Source organism: Pholcus phalangioides, unplaced genomic scaffold (assembly GCF_987345545.1).
Source record: "Pholcus phalangioides strain wild (caught in Gottingen) unplaced genomic scaffold, Ppha-v1.0 ptg000028l_1, whole genome shotgun sequence".
In the NCBI taxonomy this organism is placed as follows: Eukaryota; Metazoa; Arthropoda; class Arachnida; order Araneae; family Pholcidae; genus Pholcus; species Pholcus phalangioides.
Genome location: NW_028301618.1, coordinates 10,955,281 through 10,969,757, shown reverse-complemented (window position 1 = coordinate 10,969,757; position 14,477 = coordinate 10,955,281). Strand labels below are relative to the sequence as shown.

The following is a 14,477-nucleotide window of genomic DNA, read 5'->3' as shown; positions in this document are numbered from 1 at the left end:
CAAGACAACGAGGACATATGGGACCTCTCGTCAGATTAGAGCACAACCTGCTGTACCCAGGAACTGGTTACAAATACCTATACACAGGTATGTGACTTGGAAATCAATACAATGATTCCCCATGACCCTTGTATGGCCGGCTCTCAGTCTGAATCACCTTGCAAACTCCTTCCAGATTACGAACGAGTATCGCAATGGCTACCAACTGATAAAGGACTTCTACAATCTCTCACAAGCATTTTGTAAGCATTCCTTGTGCTTTTCACTTTTAAGGATGATTTAAATTTTATTGAGTTTTTATTTGCTTTTTAAACAGCATATTGTTCTTCATGAATGAATACTAGTGATCATTTTCATTAAAATGTTATAAAATTACGAATAATCATAGCAGATAATTTTCATATTAATTTAACTCAAAAACATATTTGCGGATCAAAAATGATGTCATTCCCTAATAAATCTTACTTTATTTTCAGAAAAACTTTTTTTAACGGAAAAAATATTATAGTTTCTTGATAAAGTGTGAAATAAAATTAGATATATATGTGGGCATTTTCATCCTAAATAAACAGTTTCTCAAAATGAAAAGTGGGATATTTTTTGTATCGCCTGAGAAAGAGCTCCTTGAAAAACATTCGTATTATAAGTGCCTTAAAGCTAAGGAGAAAGGCAGAATATGTGACGTCACACGGAGGAGTTATCTGGTCTTGAATGTCTAGTCTGTCATGTTCATGCACACTTAGATAGTTCCGAGGTGCTGACACGTATACAATGGAACCATGTAGTCGAGCTTTGATCTTACAAGAGCTTTATATATGTGAAGGAGTGACTTACGGTCTGCTCCCCATGATGTAGACGAGATGACCTTCAACAGGTTCATTGTCTTCATGCAATGAGCTCTGAATTGTGCAATATGAGGTTTAAATGTAAGTTTCTAGTCAAACGTGATGCCGAGGAATTTAGTATTTTCTACTATTGGTATTTGATTATTGTTGAGAGATATCTGTGGGTCATCATGAAGGTCTCCTCGACGTTGACAAAAGTGCATGGCGACAGTCTTGTTGGCCTAGAAAGAGAAGCCATTATTATAAGCCCACTTGCTAATTTAGACAATTGCAAATGCATTGCTTTGGCATGGATGTATATCATTATATTCTGCATATGTTGATTCATGTTATCATACCGCATAATCATCACGGCACCTTCAACCCTGTTACATGATTATTATTTTCAAACCAATTGTATATAACTTGTCACCAAGCTAAAGGATTATTGTGGATAATTTTATTTTGAATGTAGAATTTTAATAAGTTTTTAAAAATCTATCCAAATTCATTTTTCTAGGCCAATTTTTGGTGTGATTTGTTGGCTCTCCAGCAATTTTTTTTTTCTTTCACTAGCGTTTTTTATACCATAGACATAACATTTTCCTTGTTAGCTCATTTAGTGAATTGTTTGAAACCGCAATTTGCTTATTTAAAAATCCTTCATAAAATAAATAGTTTGATTAAAAAAAATGTATGCAATATAGAATATATGCTTATATAGTGTAAATACCTCATTTCAATCTTGGGTGCAAATGTAATGTAATCCCTTTTCCGAAATGAACATTATATTTATGTTATCAGCACAACTTAAATTTTACTTCACTGGTAAGTATAAACCTAGTTTTCATTAATTTATTTTCTCAGCTTTGATAAATTTGAATTTCGTGATATGTCACACACATAAATAAAATAATGATTCTGGTTTTAAGCGTTTCTTTACTATAAGTATACATTTCATAACATTTTTTATATTTTTTACAAAGTGTTATGTAGGGGAAGGGTGGCTACATGTTAAGGAAAAATACTATTTTTTGATAGGAAAACATACAAAACTTTCGCTTGTTTTTTTTCAGGTTCGGATATTTAGGTTCATGCAAAAAACATTTTTTTGAGTTTACTTTGGCTACTTTTTGAGAAAAAAATATTTCCTGCAACCCCACCAACTGGCCACTTTGCCATCCAAGGTAGGGCAAAGTACATAAGAGTGATGTGGCTACTGGGTGTCTATCTGCCCGATATAAAACAAAGAACTGTTCCACTGCATTTGGAAGAATATGAAAGTGTATTTTTGCACATGGTAGCAATATTATCATTCAATACAAAAGTTGTGAAACTTTTTAGTTCTTTTTTGACTTATTTTCTGACTCAAATTGTTGGAATTATTAGCATTTACAAATATTTAAAAAACTAGCTAGCAAAATGCAGCTAGTTTTTTAATCCACTTATTTGCTTGAATTTTTTTACTCTTATACACAAAATGTCTGCCATTTTTATATCACCCAGGATTAGCGATGACTTAGGGGCCATCCTTGGAGTTTGTGAGAAAGGGTGCTGATTGGAAAGTTATTCTTTTTTTTGGCATCGGTGTACAGGATATTGGAACTGACCAAAATTGAAAGGGCTAAAACACATCTAAACTGAAGAGCAGTTATGGATTGTTCAGTTACTATTTGCCAGCCAAAGTTTTAAAGCTTGTAATTTTTTTTTTCTTTTGTATTGTCTAGGATGCAAAAAGGAGTTGGAGAAAAAATGCAACCATTTAATACACGACTTTGAGGAGAAGCATAAAGAAGCTGATGCGAAACGAAAACAAACCAAATCAGAAATTCATTTCTGAGAGTCAAGTGGACTCTGATGTCATCAAACCGAAGAAGCCCCGCAAAGCTAACAAAATTCTTGCAGCATTAGAGAAGGTTGAGGCAGAGGATGGTAAGGGTTCTTATAAACAGAAGTATACAAATACAAATACAACGCCACAACAGGCAAAATGCCCAACGAGGCGGCTGATAAAAAGATGCCCACAAAAATATGGCTGTCATACGTCTCAAAAATCAGAAATCATTATATTAGAAAATGAAATCATAGAACTTAAAAAGTTAAATGTTTTTGAATCATTGAATCAAATTTCTGAGATGCAGAGGCAGGCAAAAAGTATTTTAAAATATACAAAAATACATGTATTGGTCACTGTGTAAATGATTCAGCCGTAGACTCAAATAGCCGAATATTGTCGAAAATACCAAATGTACCAGAGGTTGGCAATCCAGACACATCTAACGCACAAGCATTACTGCCCCAGGTACTCGCAAGAACTTATTGAGGGTAGTAATGTTTTTATAGATAAGAAAATTTTATTCAATATTTGTATAGATGCTGGTGGGGATGGGAGAAAATTGGGGAGAAATCTCTCAGTAAATTTATATGATCCTGAAAAAGAGTTGGCAAATCATAGCCTAACAGGAAAAGTGTCAAATGTGTTCAAAGATAGTGCTTTGAAATCTGCCATTGAACAAAATAGGCTTAGTGCAATATTAGAGTTTGTTAAAAAACAAACAACTACTGATACGAGTAGTGTGAGAGCTAGCATGTCTAATAAAATAAAAGATTACAAAACATTATTCTAGGTAAAGCAATGTTTTCACGGAAAAACTTCCTGTGGGATCAGGAGAAAAATATTCCCAGCAGAACTAGATTTAGGAAAAAACAAAATATTGAGCAGTTTGGTACTAAACGTACAGATGAGGAACCTCTTTTGGGGGAAAGATTTAAATCTTCCTTCAAAAGATGTTCCTGAAATTGAGAAAATAAATAGTGAACCTGAATTAAATAGTTATTTGGATGAATTCTTGTATGAGAATTCTAACTTGACCTTAAAACACAGTTTATTACTTATCATGGCATTTTGTTTAAAATCCCATTTAACAAATAAAGCATTGGATTTTTTGCTACAACTTTTATGTTTACATATGCCCAATTCCAATTTTCCAAAAACAAAGTATCTGTTTTTTCAGCATTTTCAAAAATTTAAGGATTTAGCTAAAATTCATGTATCGTGTCCCTTATACAGAACCATTTTTGATTTTTCTCTAAATAGAAACAAAAACATTGTGTGTGAGGACTGTGCAACTGCAGCTAGCTATAATTCATGTATTTCGTCTGGCAACCATTTTTTAACTTTTGATATCTCACAGCAAATTCATTCGGTTCTGAAAGATTCACGCGTGCAGAACTATTTATGGGAATGCAATCCTGATGATGAGGCATATTCTGACCAGTGATGTTATGTATAAGAATTTAGAGAAAAAAAAGACACTGATTTGACACTCTCATTCAACACAGATGGTGTTCCCTTGTTTAATTCATCTAAATGTAGCTTTTGGCCATTGCAAATTGTTATAAATGAATTGCCATTTAGAAAAAAACATGTTATACTTGGGGGGTTATGGTTAAGAGATACTTTTCCAAATGACGAATTTTTTGAATTATTTGCTGTTCAAGCAAATAAACTTTGTAACGAGGGAATTCGCTGGAATTTTAAGGGTGAAGAAATGTTTTCAAAAATATATACCATACTTTGTTCTTGTGATTCAGTTGCACGTTGCAAGCTGCAAAATATAGTGCAGTTTAATGGGTATTATGGGTGCAGTTGGTGCGAGCACAAAGGTATATCTGTTGGAAAGGGGCATGCAAGGGCGATATCCTATACTTTAAAAGACCGTCCTGGTTTGGCCCCCTCTCGCACTCAGAGTAGTTTTTTAATTCTGCAAAACATGCAATTGAAATAGATGCTCCAGTTTTTGGTGTTAAAGGGCCAAGTATATTAAGTGTACTGGATCACTTTAATATTATCTCTGGTTTTATAACTGATTATATGCATTGTGTTTGTTTGGGAGTTGTTAGGCAATTTACTATGTTATGGTTTGTGAACTCTTCCAGACATGATGCTTTTCATTTAACTGATCTACAGAAATCTAACATGTCAAACATAACGTGCTCTATTGTGACACCCTCTGTCATAAAACGTAAACCACAGTCTTTGGAATCAGTGAAATACTGGATTTTTAAAAAAACATTTACAACCACTGGTTACTCCTTGTGGCTAGTATGCATTTCCTTTTGAATAATCGTATAACAGAACAGCAGCTGAGCATTGTAGAGTACATGTTGACAAAGTTTGCAATTGATATTGATGACTTATACGGGCCTCAGCATGTTTCTTATAATGTTCACATGCTCTTACACATTCCTAATTGTGTAAGAAACTGGGGTATGTTGTGGAATTATTCCAATTTCATGTATGAAAGTTATGATATTTTAAAAATATTTGTATATGGTTCTCAGAAGGCTGCACATCAAATTGCTCTAACGTTTTTTAACATACCAATTCATTAGAAATACATATTCATCAAATATTCTTTTTCATTCAAGGGCAGCAGAAGTATTTGAAAATTTAAAATCAAGGGTTTCATTTGAACAATTCATTAAAATATAAGAATTTGGTAATTGGCAAATCATGGATTTTAAGGGACAATACTGTACTGTTCTATAGAAACCTCTATACAGCTTCCATAGGAATCTATAGAACAGTCTCTTTAGAAAAGTAGGCCATAATTCTAAAGAATTCTATAGACCCTTTTCTATAATTTTTTTTATAGAATTCTATAGACCTTTTTCGTAAGGGCAGTGTTTCTTCTTTAACCCCCCCCCCCCTCAATCACAAAGGGGAGGCCCATGCATGAGTCCTAAAAAAAAATAACCCATCTGCCCTACCCATGGGGGGGGGGGGCTATTCTATGTGGGGCCAACACAGAGGAAAAAAGAAAAAGAAACAATGGCACGAGCACCACGATTCACGTGTATATATATACCAGGGTTTAAGCTACAGTCACATTTCTCGCAAAATGCAAAAGAAAATCGCAGAATGCGAAAAAAATAGTAGCCACTTTTGCAAAAATGCGTATATGAGGTACACAACGAGTAGACATCCAACAACCATTACATTAGGAGTCATTCAAGTATTACGTCAGCATCGGGGGGGGGGTTCGGATTTGATGACAAGGGGGGAGGGGTTTGAAGGTTGCTGACGTCATCAACCACCCTTTTTGAAGGTATGAAATATTCTAAGCTGCTGACGAGGGGTGGAGGGGTCAAAAATGGCTTAAAATCTGCTGACGTAATACTTGAATGGCCCCTTAGCATTATAGCATTTTGCTAAATCTTTTCCCCTCATTATTTTGACTTTTTTGCGAAAGGAATTTTTTATCCAGCTTAAACCCTGATATATACGTACACGAATACTCTGTGAATTGCAAGTCCTGCAGTTTTTCACAAGTTCAGAATCTTCCCTGGCAGCCATCTTCATTCGTTTGTTTTGTGCCATGAGCTTCTTGAGATCATGGATGCGCCTCCTCTGTAGGTATTATCTGCTCGAGAAACGTCAATTGTCCCACAAATCTTGCTTACAGTACAAAATGATGAACCCGCAATGTGTGGGGCGTTCCCATAAATGAAGTTACATGCCCCTTTTTCTTCTTGTTCACGCAAGGCCATCCGCTGTATGAAATGAAACACACAAAATTATGCTAGGACTTAATATGACAAACTCAGTAAACAGATTGAGACTTGACAACACATTGGGATAATAGACAAATCAGAATAAAACAATCAGAAATGTGTGCAACAAATGGAAAAGTAGCATGATCTAAAAGGCGCCTTCTATTTGCAGTCCATGATTTATACAGTGGCACGTCAAGCTTATATTACTGGAGAGAGTATATTCCAGATCCCACGATTACTTGGGTCCATAGGCGGAGATGGCATATCTCCGCCCATGCTTGGGTCGCGAAGCAGGGTAAGATAATTAAGGTGAAGAGAATAAAATTCTTTGTTGGACATAAACCGCAAAAACCACAGCCAGCACGAAGAAAATCCAGTACTTGTTCGGACATTTCAAAGGAAAACGTTTGGTGGGGAGAAAAATTCGGGGAGTGTGTAATAGTCCTACAGCTAACATACTGAACCTATCTTTTATCTTCGCCCTCTATATTTTTTTAAACCTTATTTCTTGTTTGGAAATTTTTATCCATATTTTTAGTTGCACTTACACTTTTGTCAGGCAACCATGCAGACCAGTTTGCTGAAGGCCAGTACATATTTATTGTTGTGTATAAAACATGCAGTGAAGCAATGATAATTATTGGTACAGGTGCTGTATAATCCAGACCACCAAATTCAATATGATCCAGATCGCCAAGGGAGCTATAAGTCGCCAACGGTGACGCTCTCATTTCTGCCGACCAGCATTGCCGGGTGGTCGTTGTTTTAGATTGTTCCTCCGTAGCTTCTTTCATTACCCATCCATTATAGATGGCGCTTAAAGCATGGGCGATTCAAACAGATAACAGTGTTTTTTCCCTTTGTGCAGTAGTGTCATTTCGTTTCTAGTTTCCAACGGATTACCTCTGATTATTTCTTCTGGATTTTTTGCCAGGTTGTATTTTTCCGTTACATTTCTTCTTTTTTATACTTTTTTGTAATTAGATTTTTGTGATTTCTCAGCTATTTTATCATGCCTTCAGTCCTTAGCGTGGTCAAGAAGTACCAGGACGTTATTTCAAATGAACTGGATCTTAAATTTTCTAACGGTAGGCCAACCTTGGGTAATGAGGGAGTAAGTAACTTAGTTTTCTATCAGGCATACCTGTGCCGAAATAGGTCCCTTTTTCTAGAATTTCTTAGAGATGCAGGGCCCCTGAAGTCCCAAATGCTTTGCGCAAAATGTGGCACAGACATGAGAGAGGGCATTAAAAAATCCCTTTCAGATGGTTTCGTTTGGTTTTGTAGGTGAGCCCAGAAATCGATTCGCCATGGTTTGGGTGCAGCAAGTTAAATCTCAATGAGATTCTGCTGCTAACGTACTTGATGGTGCTAGGTGAAAGCACCTCTAGGATAGCGCAGGAATTTTTTTTCTCCAAACATACCTTAGCCAACTGGAATCAATTTATAAACGAAACTATACTTGACCACATTGAGCTGAAGTCTGAGAAAATAAGTGGGCCAGGTAAGGTCGTCGAGATCGACGGAATCTAAATTTGGTAAGAGGAAAGATAATAGAGGTCGTAGAGTGGAGGGTCAATGGGTTTTTGAGGGAGTTCAGAGGGAATCAGGTAAGTTGTTCTTGGTAGCCGTCCACGATCGGTCCGCAGATACGCTCCTCAGGTTGATCGAGAAGGGAACCACCATCCACTCGGATTGCTGGAAGGCGTATAATCGTCTAGGTGAGAGAGGGTACACCTTTTTAAAAGTGAACCACAGTGTGGAATTTATCAACTCTAGGACAGGTTCCCACACAAACACCATCGAGAGCTTTTGGCGACACATTAAGAGTTCACTGCCCGAGTATAATTGGCAGAAAGATTTCAAATTTTATTTGGCTTTATTTCTTTTCAAAAAGGCTTGCTTAGGAAAAAAAAAAAAAATAGACAAATTTAATGCCTTTTTGGAAATAGTTAGAGATGTTAAATGGGAAGATTACAAGATTTACATCTAGTCGATTATACGCTTTCCGGCTGTCACTATTTAGTTTATTTACCACTAGCTGATACCCGGTGACGTTGCTCACCCCGTAAAAAATTAATGTATGTATAGCTTATTAATTATTTCTTAATCACAAAAATTTCTGCATCAAGTAAGAAAAAATTACTTTTATTTTTAAATATTGTAATTAAAAACTTCAGGCAATAGCTTGTGGATAATACACGATATGTTTTGTTTTTCCATCTGGTGTGTAGATGTACAAATTTTTGGGATTTCCAACCCGCGAACAGGCGACGAAAAGCTGTCCATGAGAAATTCAGGGCTCAAGTAGGTTGATACCTGCCACTGCTAACGACTGGCCTCGCGCTTTGTTGATTGTCATGGCAAAAACTAAACGAATCGGGAACTGTAATCGCTTGAAAGTGAATGGCATTTCTTCAGTGATAATTGGGATACGTTGAATAAAGACGTCTTCTCCTTTGCCACATCCAGTTAGAATCGTTGCTTCGATGATGTAATTGTGCAATTTCTTCACGCAGAGTCTGGTGCCATTGCAGAGTCTCGGTGTCTCCAAATTTCTTAAAAGCATTATAGGTGCTCCGACTTTGAGGGTCAAATTGTGTGGTGGCACACCCGGAATATCCAAAGGAGTTCAGAAATTCTGCAGGATACGGAACTTTCTGCGCTGAGTCTGTGACAGTGTCAACCGATTTGTAAGATGTGGAATCCCGGAATAATTTTTAGGATTTTTTCGATGCTCTTGTTCACACTGTCATTTTTCGATGCCGGAACGCCATTCACAAAGCCAGTCATGGTTTCGGTGATTTTGTTGAATGTTTGGGAAGACTTTGGCTGCAAGTTCTTGAACTGAATTTAACAACTGGCAAAATCCATTTGGGAAATTAATCAGTCAAGTGCTTGGGTCTACGGGAATTCTTCCATTGCCAAGTTTGATCAACTGATGTAAAAATGATAGCGGTTCTGTCATTTTGCAGTTGAACTCGCATATTTTTGGATGATAATAATTTTTTAACTTCGTGCCAGAGTGTTGATGATTTGAGGCAAGCATTGAGTTGATCAGCTGGTGTTGAACATTTTTATTCCCAGTTTTGTCGTCGTAGTTGTTGTTCTCTGTTGTTAGCGACGTCATACGTCCAGCTTGTGCAGCGAATATTATTCAAACGTCTTTAAAGCATTTTTTAAATTGAAACTATAACTTTACGATGGGCGGTTGATGAGATAAAGGCCGCATTACCACTTACAGGGTGTCCTGTAGCAGAAATACCCGGCGCTCTTCCCGGGTTTTCTTCAATTACTGGGAGGATTGGAAAAGAGTGACAAACCGTTATAAAGGAATAAACTGCTATAATAACAGAATTGAAGGTGTGACAAACCATTGTAAAGACATATACACGTCTGAAATGTATTGTTGGGAACCACGGTAACCAAAGTAAGCGTTCTGAAAGTAATTGTTGAGGGCCCCAAAACCATTGTTGCCCGACAGTTTTTCGCCCATTTCGGGCATTTGCCCAGCTCTGACGAACTTTTAAAGTAGCCTACGGTTCAATCCCGGACCTGTTTGGTATATATGCAAAATCTGGCGACGATCGGTCTAAAACTGTAGATTTGTATAAAGAGCATACATACATACATACTTTCACATTTATATATAAGATGTGGGAATATTTACTTTTAACCCGGAATATTAATTTTTAATCCAGAATATTTACTTTTGTTATTGTGATATTTTTGTTGAGTTTTTTGTTATATTTCCCATTATTGTTGTTGTTTTTGCTGGCGATCGTTTCTTTCGGCAACAATCGATTCTTGGCGACCTCGTGAGGGCCGATGGAAGTGTTGGCGAAGTTCACTGAAATCGCCAATCTCTAGATTATACAGCACCTGTTCCACGAATGGTTCAGTTAATGAGCGATTCGCATAACGAGCAAAAATTTCAAACAAATTTTGATTCGAGTAATGATTCGACTTACGAGCAAAAATTCTGGGCTTTATTTTCACGTTATCATAACTGAGCTGATGGTTTTTCGCTTCCGACCACACAAGTGCTGTGAAATTGTAGGTAATGTACTTACCTACAGTCTTCGGTCACCCCTACGAAGGAGACTGTTTACGATATGAAACTAGATGTAGCATTGTAACCACACATATGTGAGCTTGAAGTTTTTAAATTCCGCTTGGATAAAAACTTTGGCCCAATTACTTTATCGACCTTGAGAGACCAGCTCATGAACAAGGGCCACCATTTCTTAGGAGATTGTGTCCTTGGGAAAGACCATGAGACTGGAGGTGCACGAGCCAGACATTCAAGAGCAATTGGAGGAGCATGATCACATCTACAGACGAACTGACAGATCTCGCTTATTATGATTAAAGCAAGAGATTATTATGATCTCGCCTGAGGAAGACGAAGAGAGAAATGAAACGTTTTCCTTAAAATGAGATTAACAGATGTGTAGAACACATGGGGATCTGTGCAAAACTTTGAAGAAGAAAAGCACCTCAAATAAAGCTGTAGCAATGCGATCTCTCTGTCATTTCCAAAATAAAAGGCAAAAGCAAGTGTCATACATCGGGTTCCATTTTAAGTCATTTGCCGCTGTGGTGGTCGAGTGGTTATAGTGCGGACTCGTGATGCGAGGATCCGGGTTCGAACCCCACAGTGGTGGTCGGCTGAAGTTGGTTTTCTGTGGTTCCCAACTTCAAGGCGCAAATGCGAGCCGATCTCCCCGTTAAAAAGTCTCGCCACAGAGAGCAACAGTCCTACAACGGTAAATCATTCAACCATAACACTTCACTCATAGTTAGAAAAACTGGGGACAGCACTACACATAACAAGCATTACACAGAAACAAAAAAAAACTTTACGTCAGGTTGCACTACACGTACACGCACATTCCCGCATGTACCGATTCGTTGGGGGGTTCCGCGGGGGGGGGGGGGAAGCATTTGGGGTGTAGCAGTAGTAGGTAGGGCCTCCAAAAAATGGCTCGGGGATCCATGATGTTCTTAAGTCAGCCACCTCGTTGGGCAATTTGCCTGTTGTGGCGTCGTATTTGTATTTGTATTTGTAAATAAGTTTACAGATGGTGAGTGCGTAAGTTGTCCTAAACAGTAGCCCCCCTTCTACTCCGTCTCGTCCTTTAGAATAATTTAATTTATAAACATTATCCTATTGTATATTTATTTATGGTGCCATTTTTTAAATGTTATTGTATTTTATTTGGTTATTTAATTGGTTTTCTCGCAACGATTAAAGCATTCAACTAATAAAATACAATTTGCCGAGATGATTTCACCCAAAGCCATTTTCTTCGTCGAATTACAGAGTTGTTAAAACCTTACTTTCAATTAAATTCTTTACATGAAAAGTGATGGTTAATTTCCAATTTTAATTACCTGTTGTGTGTGCGGCTCTTATTGACTGACGTCAACCATCATCGCCTTTCGCGCTACACTTTTCTTATTCGCACACGTTCATGGAGGAATGAATAACATGGAGGAATGATTAACATGGGCATTCCTCCATGGCAGGAGGAATTATTCATTCCTCCATGGCACACGTTATACAAAACAATACAATAATAATTATACAGGGCTCTCGGCTGCTATGACCATCCCCTGATCGAAAAAAAAGAAATTGAGAATAGAGATGCCAGGATCATAACAAAAATATCTAGGAAATTAGAAAAAAGAAATTAAAGCCTATAAATTATACATTAACAGTCAATAACAATTAATTAAAAAAATAATAATTGTCAAAATTAAATGACAACAAAAACCATGAATAATACATTGTCTCAGGTGATGACAACAACAAAAGCATAAGAATCATAGCACAGATAATGACAACAATAAAAGTATTGAATGAAACAAAGCAAAGAATAGTAATACTGAAAAATTTATACACTTATATATACACAACACGTTATAATTCTTCGCCGCATTCTAGGCAGTGACGGTGGTGACCAAAGCTCTTGCAGAGAACCTCTTTTTGGTGACGTGAAAATGATGCTTTTTGATTGGTTGCTGGTTTTGGGTCTACCGCAGGCTGCAGACGCACGTCAAAATTTCCCTTTTGACTAAATTTCCCCCCCCCCACACATTTCCAAAAAATGTGCTGCCATCTATCGGTGGAAGTACGTAATCAAGTATTTTACACTAGAAAAACATTTTTTTTTTGCATTTATATATATTTTTTTTCAAAAAAATTCTTTTGTTTGCTGAACTTTCAAAATTTCCCACAAACGCCAAGAAATTTCCCAAGTTGACCAATTTTGGCCAATTTTTCCCACGAATATGGGAAATTTCCCACGAGTTACCATCATTGATTCTAGGCCATAATACCAGCTTGACTTGACTTGTTTTACGTCCTTTTGTACCAACCTAGGGTTTTAGGACGGGTAGAAAAAAGAAATATATAGAAGGTTAATGTGTTAGTTTGTAAAAAAAAAATTATACATCAACATGTATGAAAAATACCATACATTTAGAAAATTGTAAAATAACTAGGACATATATAACTATACACATTCATTTTGTATATACCACATATACAAAACCCATACAGGTGCACAGCCTTATCACAAATTGTGCAAATATTAAATCAAATTCACAATGTATACAGCACAAGAAATTTTCTCAAATCAAACCAAATAGCTACATACAAGAAAAACAATCATACTTGTATGATCCAACAGAATTACTTACAACAAAAATGACAATACATTTAGCAAAAAATAATTCCAAAAAACAAACAAATGTATTATATATAAATATATACAAGAATTACAACGATGTTTGCAAGATATGAGTAGATGGAAAAACAAATCAGTGATATTTACATCAAATCAGGGACTTAAAAAAAGAAAAAAACAAATCAGAATCTATTACATTTAGATAAATACACTTCCAATCCTTCGACAAATAACTTTGCAGGAGCAATAAATATAGCTCTCCAATTACAATTCTGATTATTTCTTATACCAATACTTTGGAAAAAGGTATTGCGACATTTATTCCAATGTTTGCATATAAAAAAGAGGTGATCATTCGATTCTTGATTATCACAATAGTCACATTTCGCAGAGTCTTTCTGATTAATTCTGTACAGATAACCATTAGTCGGGGCTCTGTTTGACAATAATCTGTAAAATAATGTTTCATATTTTCTCTTCGTAAAGTAAGGTGAATATTTATTCATAGTATTAAAAAAACGTGATGCAAGTGGATAAAGAAACTGATATCTGAAATATCGATCAATGTGGATTGTTCCAAGACTTCTCAAGTAAATTCAGCACATCTTCAACATATGAAAAATCTGCAAAAGTAGGGTTTGCATTATTAATAGCAGTTCGAGCCAGTTTATCTGCAATTTCATTGTAGGAGATATTCTTGTGACCTGGTGACCAGATAAATGAAATGAATTCTGCCCAGCTAGAAGCATCTATTAAAGAGAGTTGTGTAGTGAAGATTACTGTCTGATAATATAACATAGTGATGTTTTTCAGAAATGAATTTTGAAACAGCAATGGCAGACAGAGTTGCCAGGTCCTTAAAACAAAAATTCCAGTCAAAATCCTCTTCAAAAATAGCCCAAAATATTTGAATTTGTGCTGCCATCTATGAAGCAACAAGCAGGCCCGGACTTAGGCAGGTGCGAAAGGTGCGGTCGTACCGGGCCGCAAAATTTAGGGGGGCCGCAATTTTCCCTGAAAGAAACCCTTTTCTTCTGAAATGGGAAATATTTGTGAAAAATTTATATTTTTTCCCTGAAACTTACATTTTGATGGTAAAAGAAGCAGCTTGCAGTTTGAACCCCAATAACATCAAAGCGCTGAGATGATAGCCATTACAATTAGTGGAGGAATTCTGAAGAGCATATGTGTAAACTTGTATTGGTATCAAACCCCTCCCCTTAAAATTTGTAATATCAATAGAAATATTGGGTTTTATAGCCGCCTTTCCATACCAATATTTTTGAACCCTCCCAATATTTCCAATGAGGGTCGCAACTAGATGTTTGGCCAGTTGGGGAAAAGCGCGCATTTTGGCTCCCCTCTCTAATATTGAAGAAGAGGTTAAAAAGTGAAATTT

General features: G+C 36.5%; 1 long non-coding RNA gene and 1 pseudogene across 1 annotated transcript; one reads left to right on the top strand and one right to left on the bottom strand.

Moving 5' to 3' along the window:
- Nucleotides 1–447: 447 nt before the first annotated feature.
- On the bottom strand, nucleotides 448–11,919 carry LOC149067956 (uncharacterized). Its single transcript, XR_016195266.1, has 2 exons — nucleotides 11,781–11,919; nucleotides 448–1,066 (listed from the first exon to the last, which is right to left on the bottom strand). It is a non-coding gene; the product is annotated as an uncharacterized LOC149067956 (long non-coding RNA).
- On the top strand, nucleotides 3,448–5,219 carry LOC149067957 (uncharacterized; annotated as a pseudogene).
- Nucleotides 11,920–14,477: the final 2,558 nt, after the last annotated feature.